Source organism: Populus alba, chromosome 14 (genome assembly GCF_005239225.2).
Source record: "Populus alba chromosome 14, ASM523922v2, whole genome shotgun sequence".
NCBI classification, from domain to species: domain Eukaryota; kingdom Viridiplantae; phylum Streptophyta; class Magnoliopsida; order Malpighiales; family Salicaceae; genus Populus; species Populus alba.
In genome coordinates, this window is record NC_133297.1 from 1,797,872 (window position 1) to 1,815,671 (window position 17,800).

The 17,800-nt window shown below is 31.3% G+C and overlaps 1 pseudogene; it reads left to right on the forward strand.

Annotated features, from left to right (window-relative positions):
- Positions 1-50: 50 nt before the first annotated feature.
- Positions 51-17,386, forward strand: LOC118036223 (uncharacterized; annotated as a pseudogene).
- The last annotated feature ends 414 nt before the right edge of the window (positions 17,387-17,800 follow it).

Genomic DNA, 17,800 nt, shown 5'->3' on the forward strand with positions numbered 1-17,800 from the left:
ACAAACCAAATAATACATTCACAATTCCAGATCTAAAAGGGCTTAAGAAAACATTGTGGCTGCCTTACTGTGGACTGGAGCAATTCATTTAAAGGTCTGCTTTGGTGTTTTCACAATTCAAGATCTTGGTTTGCATCATTCAGTTCTCACCAGGAGGTCTGCCCAATGCTTGCCCTTCGTTCACTAAAAAAGAATGGAATCCAGATCGGTAAGTGACTTCCATAAGCTTCGTTCACCTGCCGTGTGATTTTTTTCGGTGCCTTATAGAGCTCTGTCCCCTCACGGACATATTTTATAATTGCATAGCTTTGTCTGATTAGCTTCTCCTTTTTCTTGCTGCTCTGGCCCTCATGGACAGATTTTAAATGAAGACCGGGAAATGAAGACTAAACGACGGCTTGGATTTCATGATGGCTTAGGCTGAAAGGGAAAGGGACTTTAGTCTGCAGAGACGTCGCCGCCACCAGAAAATCTGGCTTGATTTTAGGAGTTCTTAAATGCAGCGCCAGAGCAGGTGAGCTTATTTGTGATTAGTAATTTGGTCAGATTTTGTATATAATTGCAGTGATTGACTGACCAGTTTTGGTTTTTTTAAAATTAATTTAATTTTTAGTTTGCTTTTTTACAAAATATCACTTGACAGTGAAGCTTTTTTTATTAGGTGGCTTGGCATGGATTAAAAGGCTCTTTGTGGCTCTTATTTATACATGGCTGGTTTGCTTGCATTTCTTTGTGCTGGTACGTTTTTTTCCCCTAAGAATTAAGGTGTTGACATGCATTTGGATGTCTCAGTTGAGATAGGTGAGAGTGGGTTGGTTCAGCATGCTGATGAAAAGAGAAGAGGAGTATGATTTTAAGCTGTTTCAGCTGACAGGCATTTAATGCACGTCAAGGTTGGAGTGTTTTTCTTAAGCGGGAAATGTGGAGACAAGGTGAGGGGGCTGATTTGTTAGTTTAATTCTGACTTTAGTAGGTGATGGGCTGTCCTGTTTGAATATTTTTAAGAACTCTATTTTATATCTGGTCATTTTTTCTTGAGTGGGAAATGTGGAGACAAGGTGAGGGGGCTGATTTGTTAGTTTAGTTCTGACTTGGGTAGGTGATGGGTTGTCCTGTTGGAATATTTTTTAAGAACTCTATTTCATATCTGGTCATAGCAATCACTTCTGTTTTGTGACATCCAGTTACTTGCTTTTTATCATGTTGGTGGGCATGTATTTTCGTTTTTTCCTGCAAAGATATATAATGCTTTAAGCTTTGCTTTTGGGTGTACTGGCTCCTAACTTTTTCCCCGTGTTCTACTAAGACAAAGGTTAGTTTTTTAAGATTATTCTCTGCTTTTCCTCAGCTTTAGTTTCAAATCAATTTGGGTTGCAAGTTATGAACTTTACTATGTTTTTAAGATTTGGCTCCTTTTAGTTGTCTTTAATTTTTTTTACTTTTGTTGAACGATTATTTGTAGCATTGTTTGTTGCCTTTTTTGTTATTAGTAATATACCAATCCTTATGCCCCAATAACATTTGACTACAAACATTCAGCAAATCAAAGTTAATAGCATTAGCCCCGAAGACCCTCCAAGCACAAAAATTACCTTAGCCTTCTTCTAGCCCCCAATGAGTTTCATATAATATGTGTGTTTGGTGGGATATAAATTAGGGGGGTTAAAGAAAAAGAAACAAATATGTTCCCGATAAGAATAAGGTAAAATCACACAACTCATAAAAGCTTTGTTTGCTCTGACACAGATTTTGGGATCTTTCTCTGAACTCTAGACAGTTATAAACAGGGCAAGTTGTTAAGAAATTGAAATCGGCCAGTAGTTAAGCTAAGCATGATTCTATCTGACACCTATTCCAAAGTTTTTATCTTTTTATAGAATTGTTAAAGGAGAAAATGCCTTACTCTGGCGACATGTATCCAAATGTACCCACAAGACGTGTAAGGAGAGATGCACTTCCAGCCTTAGTTAGTTTTGTTAATCCAAAATCTGCAACCTGTACAATAAAGGATTCAGTACAGCTATGTGAAAAAGGCTTAAAATGGGACACCATCATGAGAAAAATATCAATCCAACCTTTCCCCTGAAGTTCTTGCGTATCAGTATGTTTGCTGATTTAATATCACGATGAATATAAACATGGACAATATGCTCATGGATATATTCAAGACCTCTAGCTGAATTAAGGGCAATCTAGAAAAAACAGAGCTTAATCTTCTAGAACATTTAACACTGTTTGGCCATGGCAGCCTACAGAGTTTGACAATTGCGCTGCATGCTTTAGGGAATTTAAAAAAAAATTGCAGCGGAATGGAAAGACCACAGAATTTTCATAGAGTTTCAGCGAAAAACCTCAGTATATCTTCACTACTTTTTTTTTAAACGCCTTTCCGTAACCTGGAGTAGAAGTCTAGCACCTAAAAAACAAAAGATTTTCAATCAACAACACAGGAGATTTAGGGTAAGTGTTTTTTGTTCCATCTGGTTTTGGATTAAAAAATTATGGATTGAGATGAATGAATTTGTTATTTGAGATGAGGCATTAAACAAGTATGTTGTATCACTTTGTGTTCAATTCTCTCTATATGGGCAAGGCAGTGGAAGTATTTTCATAATTATTTTCTATTGATTTTCATAATCGCATGTTTTTTTTTTATTGTTGTTATTATCCATCTCTCAAGTTCAAATTTGCTTGGTGACTTTCTATTTTTAACCATTTGTTGCAGGCATGGTATTCCAATTAGTGTTGAGCTATCTTTAGGTTGCAGGGAGTTGTAACACCACCTTTTTCCTCTGTCATTCAAGTTACAGGTGCACCATTATTTTCAGACTTTACCTCTTTTTTGCTTGCAGCTTTGTTGCTGTATTTTTCTTTTCCATTTTATGTTTGTTTTTTTATAGATTAATTCTTTTTTTTTTCAAATATTAGAAATATATTGAAATACTTTGTTGATAAAGTATTAAAAATATATTGCAATAACGGTAAAAAAAACAAGTGCATGTCATGATCATCCATTTTCAAGAATAAAAGATTGTGCCCCATAGGCTGTAAAGCCACATATGCCAAATAAATACATGTTTGTGATTTAAATATTAGTTTGTTCATGCAAAATTAATGTAACCCATCATTATATAAAAACACCAGCTCTATACTGGAACCCATCATTATTTAAATATTACTTTGTCCATGCAATTTTTTTATTTTATTTTGGGTCCATGTTTTTTATAGTTAAGAGTTTTTTGCTCTAATCCATGTGGTCTTTTTAATTGGCAAGGGCTGTCATGTGGCATTGTTTTTTTTTTTAATTTCAGTAACTACAGTTCCCCTTATTGTTTTCATTTGCTTTTGTAGTTTTGTTTTTTTTTTTTTTCCATTTCCTGTCAACTTATCTCTATGCCTTTGAATGGGTTCCATGTTTTTTTTTTTTTTTTTTTCAGTTTACTAGGTAATGTGTGAGTTGTATTGTGTTCTCTCATTCCTTTCTAACATGATCAGTATAATGCATACATTATCTAATAACATTTTTTTCCTGCACTATGTTCAGACAAAGCCTTAGGTAGCTTCATTGGTGTTAAACTTCACGTTGTTCCCTTTTAAAAAAATTGTTATTTGAGATGAGGCATTTGAAGTTGATTGGTGCTTCAGATATGAGAAAAACAATTTGTTTGTGGTTTTTTTCCATCTGGATTTTGGGTGTTAATTTGGTTGATTGGTGGATTTATGCATCTGAAATTGTTTGTTTTGCAGGTTGCTTTATTTTGTGTGGATTTTCTCAGAATCTTTAATCGTGTAGGCTATTGATTTTGCTATCCACTTTCAAGGAATGCTTAACAAGGTATTTTCGTGCCTCTTTTTTTTATTAAACAGTGTTATAGTTCTTAGTTGTTTCATTCTTTCTTACAAGCTATTTTCTACTAAATTTTTTAGAATATCTTTGTTGTTGTTGAAAGAGCTTAAGTTAGGTTAATCAATGCTTATTCTTTTTTTGCATGATAGCTTGAGATCAGGGTGTTGTTTTGCTCTGCTAGAAAATATATGCTTGCTGATATGTGTTTTTTTTTTATTTTAAAAAAGGTTGCTTGAACTCATGCTCTGCGTTTTAATTAATTTCCTCTTTATTTTCTCACCACAGCTTTGCGTTTTCTTCTCTATACCCATTTTGATTTACAAATATTTCAAAGGGAATTTTTTATTTGTCTCACAAATTGAAATTGTTCTTGAGTTCTGGCAAGATTTCCCTTGTCATGTTCTTTCAAGCCGCCCCTTTCAACTACACCACAAATCATTCCAAGACCTCACCAATTTTCATCTGTTTAAAGTAGCATTTGCTTCTTTACTTGCCGTTGTTACTTTGCATATAGTAAAAGCAAAAAAAACCTAAAAAAAAGAGGCATGGGATTGCCTCTGCACCTAGCCTCTGATCATTTGACATTTTCCTTTTCCTTAATTCTCTACTTGGGGAGAAGAAAACGCAGCTAATTTATAATGTTAATCACAAACCTCAAGCATTCTGGTCCTTCAGTTCGTGCTAAAAGATATGGGTCAAGGCTCCTGAAAATGTTTTATAACATTGTTACTGTTACTATTCTATAAATGTCGGTGTCCAAAAATCACAAATAAATAGAAAAGTGAGCATAGATGTTTTGATTTGACATAACAACTGCAAGTCATGCTAAACAAATATATATTAACTTGCATAACATATAGGAAAACAATCATGTATGCATACTAAATATGTATAGAAATTATATTTAAATAAAGGTAATTTATGATGCTTATTTATTGAAATTCTTAGAGTATTATCAGTTTAAAATCATCTTGAGATATCTTATTTGCATGCAATTTGTAAGACTTTTTTAAAATTTTCAGAAAAAGATATTAGCTACTAAGTAAATCATGGTTCTGGAAATTCAATGCATTTGAAACTTGAAATGTTTGCTTTCATTGTTTTGGTATAAATTAACTACAATTTTCAAAACTGAATTCCATGTAAAGCTGGAGAATTAAGATTTTTTTTTTCTTGATTAGGTTAGTGCCCACGTAGAGGAATTGCTTGAGTCGTTGACTGACCTCTTCTCGGTCCAAATACATAATAATGAACCTGTCTAGACTGTAGTTATTAATTAGTACTATCTTTTTTTTATTAAGCATTAAACAAGTATGTTGTATCACTTTGTGTTCAATTCTCTCTATGTGAGCAAGGCAGTGGAAGTAGGGAACAACTTTGTTGTTCACCAAGCTGATCAAGTCATGGCTGAAAAAGCCAAAACCTTGCAAGATCGCATTGTAATCTCTCTTAACATTGATTTTTAATTGTAATTAGGGTTTTTGACTTGGCTGGATACATTTGATTCTATCATAATTTTTTTAATTAGTTTATTTGTTTCGTAAAATGAATGGATTAGTTGTTTAATTTTCAATTGGTCTTGATGCTTTATTCCTTAATTTCTCCCCCCCCGATTTCGTGTGCAGTCAAGAGAACTAGCTTTGCTTGCAATTTCAGTTCTCGCTGTCATTTTCTTAGACAATTTGTGTTACCAAAAAGCTTTGGTTGAGACAAGCAACTACTTAACTACACCATCTTCACTTTTGTTTTATCTGCTTTGAATAATTTTGTCACTCAAAGGAAGGCTGGTTGAATTTTAATAACTTGAGTTTGGGGTGTTGTTTTGCTTTGCTGGAAAATATATGATTGATGATGTGTATATTTTAAAAAGGTGTTGCTTGAACTCATGCTTAGTAATATGTGTTTTTTTAAAAAAATAATTGAACTCATGTTAATGGTTATTTAAAGAGATACATTCTGAAATGAAAGATACTTAAAAATAAAAAATAATAATATGTTGAAGATTTTTCCGTTTAGGTGTTAATTGTGTTATGTTAACTCATGAAATAATTTAGGCAATCAATGTTATTGCTTCTATGCTTCAAAACGAAGAATTAAATTGTTTTTTGGTTTGGCATGGTAATTTAAGGTGTTGTATGTTGAATTAAGAATTTTTAAATATTACTTTGTCCATGCAATTTTTTATATATATATTTTGGGTCCATATTTTTTATAGTTGAGAGTTTTTTGCTCTAATCCATGTGGTCTTTTTAATTGGCAAGGGCTGTCATGTGGCATTGTTTTTTTTTTTTTTTTTCATTTCAGTAACTACAGCTCCCCTTATTGTTTTTCATTTGCTTATGTGGTTTTTGTTTGTTTTTTTTTTTTTCCTTTTCCTGACATTTTATATGTATGCCTTTGAAGGGTTCCATATTTTTTTTTCCAGTTTACTAGGTAATGTGTGAGTTGTATTGTGTTCTCTCATTCCTTTGTAACATGATCAACATAATGCATACATTATCTAATAACATTTTTTTCCTGCACTATGTTCACACAAAGCCTTGGGTTGCTTTATTGTTGTTAAGCTTCACATTGTTTTGTTCCCTTTTAAAAAAATTGTTATTTGAGATGAGGCATTTGAAGTTGATTGGTGCTTCAGATATGAGAAAAAAAATTTGTCTGTGGTTTTTTTCCATCTTGATTTTGGGTGCTAATTGGGCTGATTGGTGGATTTATGCATCTGAAAATGTTTGTTTTACAGGTTGCTTTATTTTGTGTGGATCTTCTCATAATGTTTAATCGTATAGGCTATTGATTTTGCTATCCACTTTCAAGGAATGTTTGACAAGGTATTTTCATGCCTCTTTTTTTAATTAAACAGTGTTCTGGTTCTTAGTTGTTTCATTCTTTCTTACAAGCTATTTTCTATTAAATTTTTTAGAATATGTTTGTTGTTGTTGAAAGAGCTTAAGTTAAGTTAATCAATGCTTATTCTTTGTTTGCATGATAGCTTGAGATTAGGGTGTTGTTTTGCTCTGCTGGAAAATATATGCTTGCTGATATGTGTGTTTTTTTTTTTTAAAAGGTCTTGCTTGAACTCATGCTTAGTGATACGTGTTTAAAAAAAGAGCTGATTGAACTCATGTTAGAGGTTATTTAAAGAAATGCATTCCGAAATGAAATATGCTTAAGAATAAAAAATAATAATATATTGCAGATTTTTCCATTTGGGTGTTAATTTCTAGCTTAACCGATGAAATAATTTAGGCAATCAATGTTATTACTTCTATGCTTCAAAATGAAGAATTAAATTGTTTATTGATTTGACATGGTAATTTAAGGTGTTGTATGTTGAATTAAGAATTTTTAACAAGTTGTTTTATATTTCGTTGGCCTATCAATTAAATTATATATAGTTAGCAATTAAATTACGACTTTAAATTTCAGTGTGTATGATTTCTGCTTGAAATGGTTTAAAACTTTACGCTTAGCCATTATTGTTTTATTGGGTTCTATTTTCTCTCCACAAATATACATTGCTCATTTCAAGACCTTTCAATTCAATTATATATGATTGCTGGCTACTTTTTTTTTCAACAAAACTTGCATAGAGAAAATTCTCTTTCTGAGAATATATTGTTAATTGCCATGACTTTAATTAATTTTAGTTGCATGTAATTGTAATGTGTGAGTTGTATTGTGTTATCTCATTCCTTTGTAGCATGATCAGCATAATACATACATTATCTAATAACATTTCTTTGCTGCACTATGTTCACACAAAGCCTTGGGTTGCTTCATTGTTGTTAAGCTTCACGTTGTTTTGTTCCCTTTTAAAAAAATTGTTATTTGAGATGAGGCATTTGAAGTTGATTGGTGCTTCAGATATGAGAAAAACAATTTCTCTGTGGTTTTTTTCCATCTTGATTTTGGGTGCTAATTGGGCTGATTGGTGGATTTATACATCTGAAAATGTTTTTTTTACAGGTTGCTTTATTTTGTGTGGATCTTCTCAGAATGTTTAATCGTGTAGGCTATTGATTTTGCTATCCACTTTCAAGGAATGTTTGACAAGGTATTTTCATGCCTCTTTTTTTAATTAAACAGTGTTCTGGTTCTTAGTTGTTTCATTCTTTCTTACAAGCTATTTTCTATTAAATTTTTTAGAATATGTTTGTTGTTGTTGAAAGAGCTTAAGTTAAGTTAATCAATGCTTATTCTTTGTTTGCATGATAGCTTGAGATTAGGGTGTTGTTTTGCTCTGCTGGAAAATATATGCTTGCTGATATGTGTGTTTTTTTTTTTTTAAAAGGTCTTGCTTGAACTCATGCTTAGTGATACGTGTTTAAAAAAAGAGCTGATTGAACTCATGTTAGAGGTTATTTAAAGAAATGCATTCCGAAATGAAATATGCTTAAGAATAAAAAAATAATAATATATTGCAGATTTTTCCATTTGGGTGTTAATTTCTAGCTTAACCGATGAAATAATTTAGGCAATCAATGTTATTACTTCTATGCTTCAAAATGAAGAATTAAATTGTTTATTGATTTGACATGGTAATTTAAGGTGTTGTATGTTGAATTAAGAATTTTTAACAAGTTGTTTTATATTTCGTTGGCCTATCAATTAAATTATATATAGTTAGCAATTAAATTACGACTTTAAATTTCAGTGTGTATGATTTCTGCTTGAAATGGTTTAAAACTTTACGCTTAGCCATTATTGTTTTATTGGGTTCTATTTTCTCTCCACAAATATACATTGCTCATTTCAAGACCTTTCAATTCAATTATATATGATTGCTGGCTACTTTTTTTTTCAACAAAACTTGCATAGAGAAAATTCTCTTTCTGAGAATATATTGTTAATTGCCATGACTTTAATTAATTTTAGTTGCATGTAATTGTAATGTGTGAGTTGTATTGTGTTATCTCATTCCTTTGTAGCATGATCAGCATAATACATACATTATCTAATAACATTTCTTTGCTGCACTATGTTCACACAAAGCCTTGGGTTGCTTCATTGTTGTTAAGCTTCACGTTGTTTTGTTCCCTTTTAAAAAAATTGTTATTTGAGATGAGGCATTTGAAGTTGATTGGTGCTTCAGATATGAGAAAAACAATTTCTCTGTGGTTTTTTTCCATCTTGATTTTGGGTGCTAATTGGGCTGATTGGTGGATTTATACATCTGAAAATGTTTTTTTTACAGGTTGCTTTATTTTGTGTGGATCTTCTCAGAATGTTTAATCGTGTAGGCTATTGATTTTGCTATCCACTTTCAAGGAATGTTTGACAAGGTATTTTCATGCCTCTTTTTTTTAATTAAACAGTGTTCTGGTTCTTAGTTGTTTCATTCTTTCTTACAAGCTATTTTCTATTAAATTTTTTAGAATATGTTTGTTGTTGTTGAAAGAGCTTAAGTTAAGTTAATCAATGCTTATTCTTTGTTTGCATGATAGCTTGAGATTAGGGTGTTGTTTTGCTCTGCTGGAAAATATATGCTTGCTGATATGTGTGTTTTTTTTTTTTAAAAGGTCTTGCTTGAACTCATGCTTAGTGATACGTGTTTAAAAAAAAGAGCTGATTGAACTCATGTTAGAGGTTATTTAAAGAAATGCATTCCGAAATGAAATATGCTTAAGAATAAAAAATAATAATATATTGCAGATTTTTCCATTTGGGTGTTAATTTCTAGCTTAACCGATGAAATAATTTAGGCAATCAATGTTATTACTTCTATGCTTCAAAATGAAGAATTAAATTGTTTATTGATTTGACATGGTAATTTAAGGTGTTGTATGTTGAATTAAGAATTTTTAACAAGTTGTTTTATATTTCGTTGGCCTATCAATTAAATTATATATAGTTAGCAATTAAATTACGACTTTAAATTTCAGTGTGTATGATTTCTGCTTGAAATGGTTTAAAACTTTACGCTTAGCCATTATTGTTTTATTGGGTTCTATTTTCTCTCCACAAATATACATTGCTCATTTCAAGACCTTTCAATTCAATTATATATGATTGCTGGCTACTTTTTTTTTCAACAAAACTTGCATAGAGAAAATTCTCTTTCTGAGAATATATTGTTAATTGCCATGACTTTAATTAATTTTAGTTGCATGTAATTGTAATGTGTGAGTTGTATTGTGTTATCTCATTCCTTTGTAGCATGATCAGCATAATACATACATTATCTAATAACATTTCTTTGCTGCACTATGTTCACACAAAGCCTTGGGTTGCTTCATTGTTGTTAAGCTTCACGTTGTTTTGTTCCCTTTTAAAAAAATTGTTATTTGAGATGAGGCATTTGAAGTTGATTGGTGCTTCAGATATGAGAAAAACAATTTCTCTGTGGTTTTTTTCCATCTTGATTTTGGGTGCTAATTGGGCTGATTGGTGGATTTATACATCTGAAAATGTTTTTTTTACAGGTTGCTTTATTTTGTGTGGATCTTCTCAGAATGTTTAATCGTGTAGGCTATTGATTTTGCTATCCACTTTCAAGGAATGTTTGACAAGGTATTTTCATGCCTCTTTTTTTAATTAAACAGTGTTCTGGTTCTTAGTTGTTTCATTCTTTCTTACAAGCTATTTTCTACTAAATTTTTAGAATATCTTTGTTGTTGTTGAAAGAGCTTAAGTTAAGTTAATCAATATGTATTCTTTGTTTGCATGATAGCTTGAGATTAGGGTGTTGTTTTGTTCTACTGGAAAATATATGCTTGCTGATATGTGTGTTTTTTTTTTAAAAAAGGTGTTGCTTGAACTCATGAAAAAATTAATTGAACTCATGTTAATGGTTATTTAAAGAGATACATTCTGAAATGAAAGATGCTTAAGAATAAAAAAATTATATATGTTGAAGATTTTTTTGTTTGGGTGTTAATTGCTAGGTTAACTGATGAAATAATTTAGGCAATCAATGTTATTGCTTTTATGCTTCAAAACGAAGAATTAAATTGTTTTTTGGTTTGACATGGTAATTTAAGGTGTTGTATGTTGAATTAAGAATTTTTGGCATGTTGTCTTATATTTCGTTGGCCTATGAATTAAATTATATATAGTTAGCAATTAAATTACCACTTTAAATTTCAGTGTGTACGATTTCTGCCTGAAATGGTTTACAACTTTATGCTTAACCATTATTGTTTTGTTTGATTCTATTTTCTCTCCACGAATATACATTGCTCATTTCAAGACCTTTCAATTCAATTACATATGGTTGCTGGCTACTTTTGTTTCCAACGAAACTTGCAGAGAGAAAATTCTCTTTTTTAAATTATGTTGTTAATTGCCATGCGTTTAATTAATTTTACTTGCATGTAATTGGTGGCTAAATTATCGTTTTGAATTTAATTGCATATGATTAGTGGCTGAATTGGTTTTCAACAAGATTTTGGTTGGAAAAAAAATTGATCATTTGGTATCAATTCTGTTTGTTATAGCAAATTCTATTGTTGCCATCGTCAACCAATTTGCTAACAGCCAGACCGCCTTCTTTGATAGCTTTGCTTAGTCTATGATAAAGATGGGAAATTTAAGTCCTTTGACAAGAAGCAATGGAGAAATCAGAGCTGACTGTAAGAGGGTCAATGAGGGTCTTCGGAAATTCTATGCTATGAGATGAAAAAACTATGCATTTCTTTCCTCCTTTTCAGCTTTTTTTCCTCAAATTCAACGTGTGCTAGAACTATATAATAAGAAGGGTGGGATTTTTTCTAGCTCTAAACAGACCCCAGAACTGAACTTTGAATCCTCCTCTACGTTGATGTATTAGGAGTATACCAGATTTGTGTTAAACACATAATTTGAATGGAATAAATTTTTATTTATTACATATTGTTAGTAGGAATGAATAGAGTTCAAAAAAATTATTAGCTCTGCAGTACAAAAACAGAGTTGTTGCAGATCACTTGGATGTAAATTAACTAACATAACAAAACAATTTGGGTTTGGATTGGTCATATCTGACCAAGATAAGGATCTGGCATGGTTTTAATTTGGATAAATCAACTATGAAAACAGCATATGTGAACATTCTCTTCTCTTTATATGCATATTCTTTCAAAGTGATTTTTGATAATGGCTTCCAGGAAATTATTTGTTGTTGCAGTTCTCATATCCAGATATGTTTCTATTGATGGTTGCTATTTTATTTTAGTTTTTAATTATAAATATATTTCTGAATGTGATTCGTGGGCGAGTGGAAATTTGTAAAACCACATATGCCAAATAAATACATGTTTGTGATTTAAATATTACTTTGTCCATGCAAAATTAATTTAACCCATCATTATATAAAAACACCAACTCTATACTGAAACCCATCATTATTTAAATATTACTTTGTCCATGCAAAAAATATTTTATTTTATTTTGGGTCCATGTTTTTTATAGTTGAGAGTTTTTTGCTCTAATCCATTTGCATTCCGAAATGAAATATGCTTAAGAATAAAAAATAACAGTATGTTGAAGATTTTTCCATTTGGATGTTAATTGCTAGGTTAGCTAATGAAATAATGCAGGCAGTCAATGTTATTTCTTCTATGCTTGAAAACATAAAATTAAATTGTTTATTGGTTTGACATGGTCATTTAAGGTGCTACTGTTGAATAAAGAATTTTTAACATGTTGTTTTATTTTTCCTTTGCCTTTAAATTAAATTATATGTAATTAGCAATTAAATTATCACTTTAAATTTTAGTGCATATAATTTGGGCCTAAAATGGTTTGAAGCTTTGTTCTTAACCATCATTGCTCCTGATATTTTTTTTTTTATTAATCATTTGCAGGACAATGGCTCTACCTATAAAAGAGATTAAAAAATACAACTTCTACCCTTCATTACGAGCTAGGGCCTGTCGAGTTTGGATTGCTAAATTTAATGGTCAGCCAAGCAGTTTTAATTGTGTTTTTGTTGACAATCAGGTATAATTTATCATGAAAATATAACCACTAATGAATCTTATTTTCTATATATTTAAATGTTTGAATAGTGCATGTCCACTCATTTCTGAATATTTTCTTTACTTTGGCAATTTAACATTTTTTTTACTCAACCAGAGGTACTTATTTGCTCTTAAGATTCCTATGGAAAACCAAGTTTCCTTTCCTTTTAATTCCTTACTATAGAACTATAGTTAAGTTCACTACTAAACCAGCAATTGCTTATTCAACTTATGGAAAAAAACTTTTCAATATTGAAATTGTTAAGAAAAACTAACATGATCAATTTTTGGCATCCATTTATGATTTACAATCAACTTTGTTTTCTACATGCTTAAAAAACCATACAATCCCCAAGCATTGCATTTGCTTTATATAATCCATAGAAAATTTCATACAGGTGAAGCAAATTTCATTTATTCTATTAGTTGACATGATTTAATATAAGAGTTTGAGAAATTTTACGATGCAATAACTGCTAACTGCACCAATTACCATGAAAATCTCAGTTACAAATCCATACTAGAGCCACAGTTTACCAGGTATATTACATCCAATTATAACAAAAATTGAGAAGCAACCAACAAGTATATTTATCTTTTATTCTATACATCTTTCATATGCAGCTTTCATTTATACAATGGTCTACAATAATTAACTATTATATATGTGCTCCTGCTAGAAATAATGTTTCACCTTCACCTCAAGACATGTTTGTTGACTTAGAAAATCTTGCTTCAAATTCATAGACTTTATACGTAACAACCAATTTAAACATTTTAAGAAATATTAAGACATAAAATCTCTTAAATTCATTATTAAAACCAGTATTTTAACTTAATGTTCCAGTAGTACCAATACCTCACTTCCAATGTCATCAAAAATCTCTCTTAAAATAATTTACAAAACGCTTATTACATATTGCATTCAAAATTCTAAACCTTATTACATATTGCATTAAAAACTCTATTCCATTTGGTTGTTGGCATGGTGAACAATTATTTTTTCATTCCAACGTTAATTTTTTTTTTATATAGGGTGGAGCTATTCAAGCTGTAGCTAAAACAAGAGATCTCCCAACATTTGCAGCAATAGTTATTGAAGGAAATCACTATGAAATCAAAGGATTCTATACTTATGAAAACAGAGCAGTAAACACAGTTGCTGCCCATGATGCTGTGATTGATCTCAAATCTAACACAAAGATTACAGGCATTGAAGCTATTACACCTTTTGTTCCTAGATACTACTTTAATTTTATTGACTATGCACATATTATGACCAAGTCAAAAAGCTCTAGAATTCTTACAGGTTTACCATTTACTTCATTCATTTAGCCTATTATTAAACATTTCTATTATTGAACTCAGCTTGATAACATTACTTAAAAGCATTCATTCCTGTTTTTTAAGATGTCCTTGGAAGACTTAAAGCATTGCAGCCACTTGAACAAGTTATGGTTCGTGGACAGACGCTCGAAAATAAGATAGAATTCATGCTTGAGAACATTCGGTGAGTTGAAAAATTAAATGCAAATTACCTTACTTTTATCAAGCTTATTGATCAAATTTGTTTTGTATTTTCTTTCAAAGTGGTGAGGAGCTTCGCATAACTCTTTGGGGTGATAGTGCTAGAGATTTTGATGGACTCGCTCTTCATAACCTGCCATCTCCGGTTATCATTGCGTTTGCTGGATTTCGTGTCACGGAATTTAAGGGTAATTTTAACTTCTATTTCTTTTTTTTTCTAAATTTTTTTTTAACATTTTTATTATCATTCTAATCCAACTAATTCTCCTTTCATTTTATTACAAAAAACTCTTTTGTTCACAAGGAAAACCAAATCTTAACAGTACAACCGCCTCTCTTTGGTACTTCAATCCAGACATACCAGAATGCTTGGCATATAAACATTTGTAAGTTATTCCAACATCAACCATCTCTCTTATGCTTTACCATTATCAATTTTTTTCTAACTAAATTATTTTTTCACCATCTTTTTTAATCGATTGTACACGCAGCTTTGCACAACTACCCGTTGAAATACAACAACTCCCTTCATCATCAAATGTTGTTTTATCGATAAAGGAACAAATCAAAGAAAATAGGAGAACAATACATGAGATTCTTTGCATGAATCCTTATGAGCACAAGGTTATTTTTTAAACCCTTTTATTATTAGCTTTGATAACATACTTTACCTTCTTCATATAATTAGTTTTTAAAATTTTCATTTAACCACACTCCTGAAACATGTATTTCCTTTCCATTACCAGCATCTAAGATTCACATGTCAAGCTTCGATTGTTTGACTTTGATTTTCCCCAATGGCTGGTGGTATCCAAGCTGTCCAAAATGCAACAAAAAACTTAGCGGGGGCAAAAACAATTACACATGCATGGATCATGATGCTATCACCTCTCTTCCAATTCCATGGTAAATCACTAATTTCACAACTAAAGCAATATTAAGTTGTTAAATAAAAAAATAATATTCCTTGGATACATTATCATGCACTTCTTATTAATGAACATGTATTCAATTTTATATTATAGGTTTCGCTTAGAATGCATTGTTATCGATGGAGAAGATGTCACTAATTTTCTTCTATTTGGGAAAACTGCTGAGAACTTTTTTGGATCATCGGCCCACCATTATGTCTATGATAAAAAATTTATTGATCCCTCAGTTATTCCTCCTGCCATGGCAGCAAAGTTAAACAAAAGCATGATTTTTCAGCTTCGATTTGGTGCTTTCAGATCCATCACCAACAAATGTGAGGTTATCATTACTAATATCTTTGACAACAGCACAAATGAGAGCATCCATCCTCTAGAAACAACAACTCCAGAAGCTAAATCATCTCCTACATCCAAGACATCTACTCCATTAAGCTATATGAAACAGGTTCTCAAAGCTCCATCAACTCCACAAAATACTGTCACACAACTCAGGATTGCTCCTGATTCCTTGGAGACACCACCTCAGAACATATCACCAAACAAGGAAACAAGCATAAACAGTGAAGCACGACGTGCACTTGATTTTGAAGATGCAACACAGCAGCTCAGGCAAGTTTACATTTCCCCACACTTTCTTTACATTTTTTTTTCCTTAACACGTGTTAAATTTGATGGTTCTTAACCTGTGATGGTTCTGCCTTGCATCTCTTTAACTCCTTTGGTTACAATAGTCATGAAGATGAGCATGACAAAGCAATTGAAGTCCAAGGAAACCTGGGAAACATAGCTACATCTGAGACATTTGATCACTCACTTCCACCTTTGAAAAAACAACGGGCAACATCCTCATCATCCTTGAAGGTTTGATTTTTAACCTCGCATTCTTATAAATCAATTTCCAATTTGTCCAACATGCCTTTTATTTGTTATTTATTTTCTAATTCTATTTGTTTTTTATTATTTTACATTTACCTATTTCTCTTCACTTCACAGCCCATAATTCATGAGTTCTTTTCTTCTTTACATGCTAATTATAACATTGAAAACAATTCTTAAAAGAGAGAAAATCATTCCCCAGAAAATTTATATATCAATATTAATAATTTTCATTAAAACCAAAGAATTAGTAAAGGATATATGTATATTAACAATGAGAAGAAAACATAATTATTATGTGCACACAATAAATACTTAGATAAAGAAGAAATCATTACAATTATATATGTGCATATGTTACTTAAACAATTGCAATAAATATGGTTACTTTCTTGGTGAATGCTGTAAATTAAAGTCATCCCAGAGGTTGGGGAACCATGACACCAATTCCTGATACATGATATGCACAATGGATGGTCCACATTTAGGCAGGACTGCAAGCCTTCTTTTAGGTGTTGTAGGATTTGAAAGCACATTATCCAGGCATACATTGCACTCAATTTCTTCACTATGTTTTAATGCACAAGAAACTTTTGTTTCGTTTCTTCTCACATGATTTCAAATGCTCCCTCTTTCATCTTCCCTGAAGGAAATAATCACAGCAATGTGATGCTAGAGTTTTTTGAGAAAAAAAGTTTTTCCTTTTTTTTTTTCAGTTTAGGATTTTTATTGCTTTGAAAAAGGTTTTATAATGACTACATAAACTGTATATACAATAATGTAAAAAAAAAAAAACATGGTCAATTTTTATATCTTGCTTCATCCACACATTTAAACTTCATCTACTACACAAATGTTCACAGAATTTCAACCTTCAATTGCATCTATAACTCAAAACAAAAAAAAACCAAAAACATTTTTGTGAAGGCTATTTAACATGTCCAAAAAATACTAACAACAATGACTTGGATTTGTTGTCTTTACATAATTTATTTTATTGTCTTTACATTGCAGAAACACTAGCAATTCCTCTACAAATGACTTGGATTTAGATTCCTGTAGCAAGAACATGGAGAGGAATCTGACAGCTTATTTCTACTTTTGATGTTGTTTATAACTTAATCTATATTATCATGACTGCTGCCTCTGTAATTTTGATATAGTTTTGAAACAACAATGTCTTTTAAGTGCTCAACAATCTGACAACTTATTTGCATTTTGTTGTTGTTTATAACTTTATCTATATTATCAAATCTTTGATACTATACCTAGCTACAGTTCTTTTTATTATTGCTTAGCAATTATTATTTTTCATGCATGTTATGCTTATTCTGGTAAAAAACTGTATTTTCATTCATAACCTAAAATCGCCCGCAGCAAAGCGCGGGCAATCAAACTAGTATGATGCTATGATAGGAAATGTTCTCCCAAGAGCCACAGGACCACACGTTCAAAATCAAAACAAGATAAACAAATGGCACACTGAAAGATCTGCATCATATACTAAAAAACTGTAGGAATATAATTGATTCTGATTGATCACCAGTGCCATGGGCTATGATGTTTATTGACTGTAGCCATGGCCTTTTGAATAGTATGCATGATTGGCGTGCAAACCCCATCTACGTTCACATTCTCTTTTCCTTCAGACCCCTCCTAGTTTATTGTATTGGTGTGTA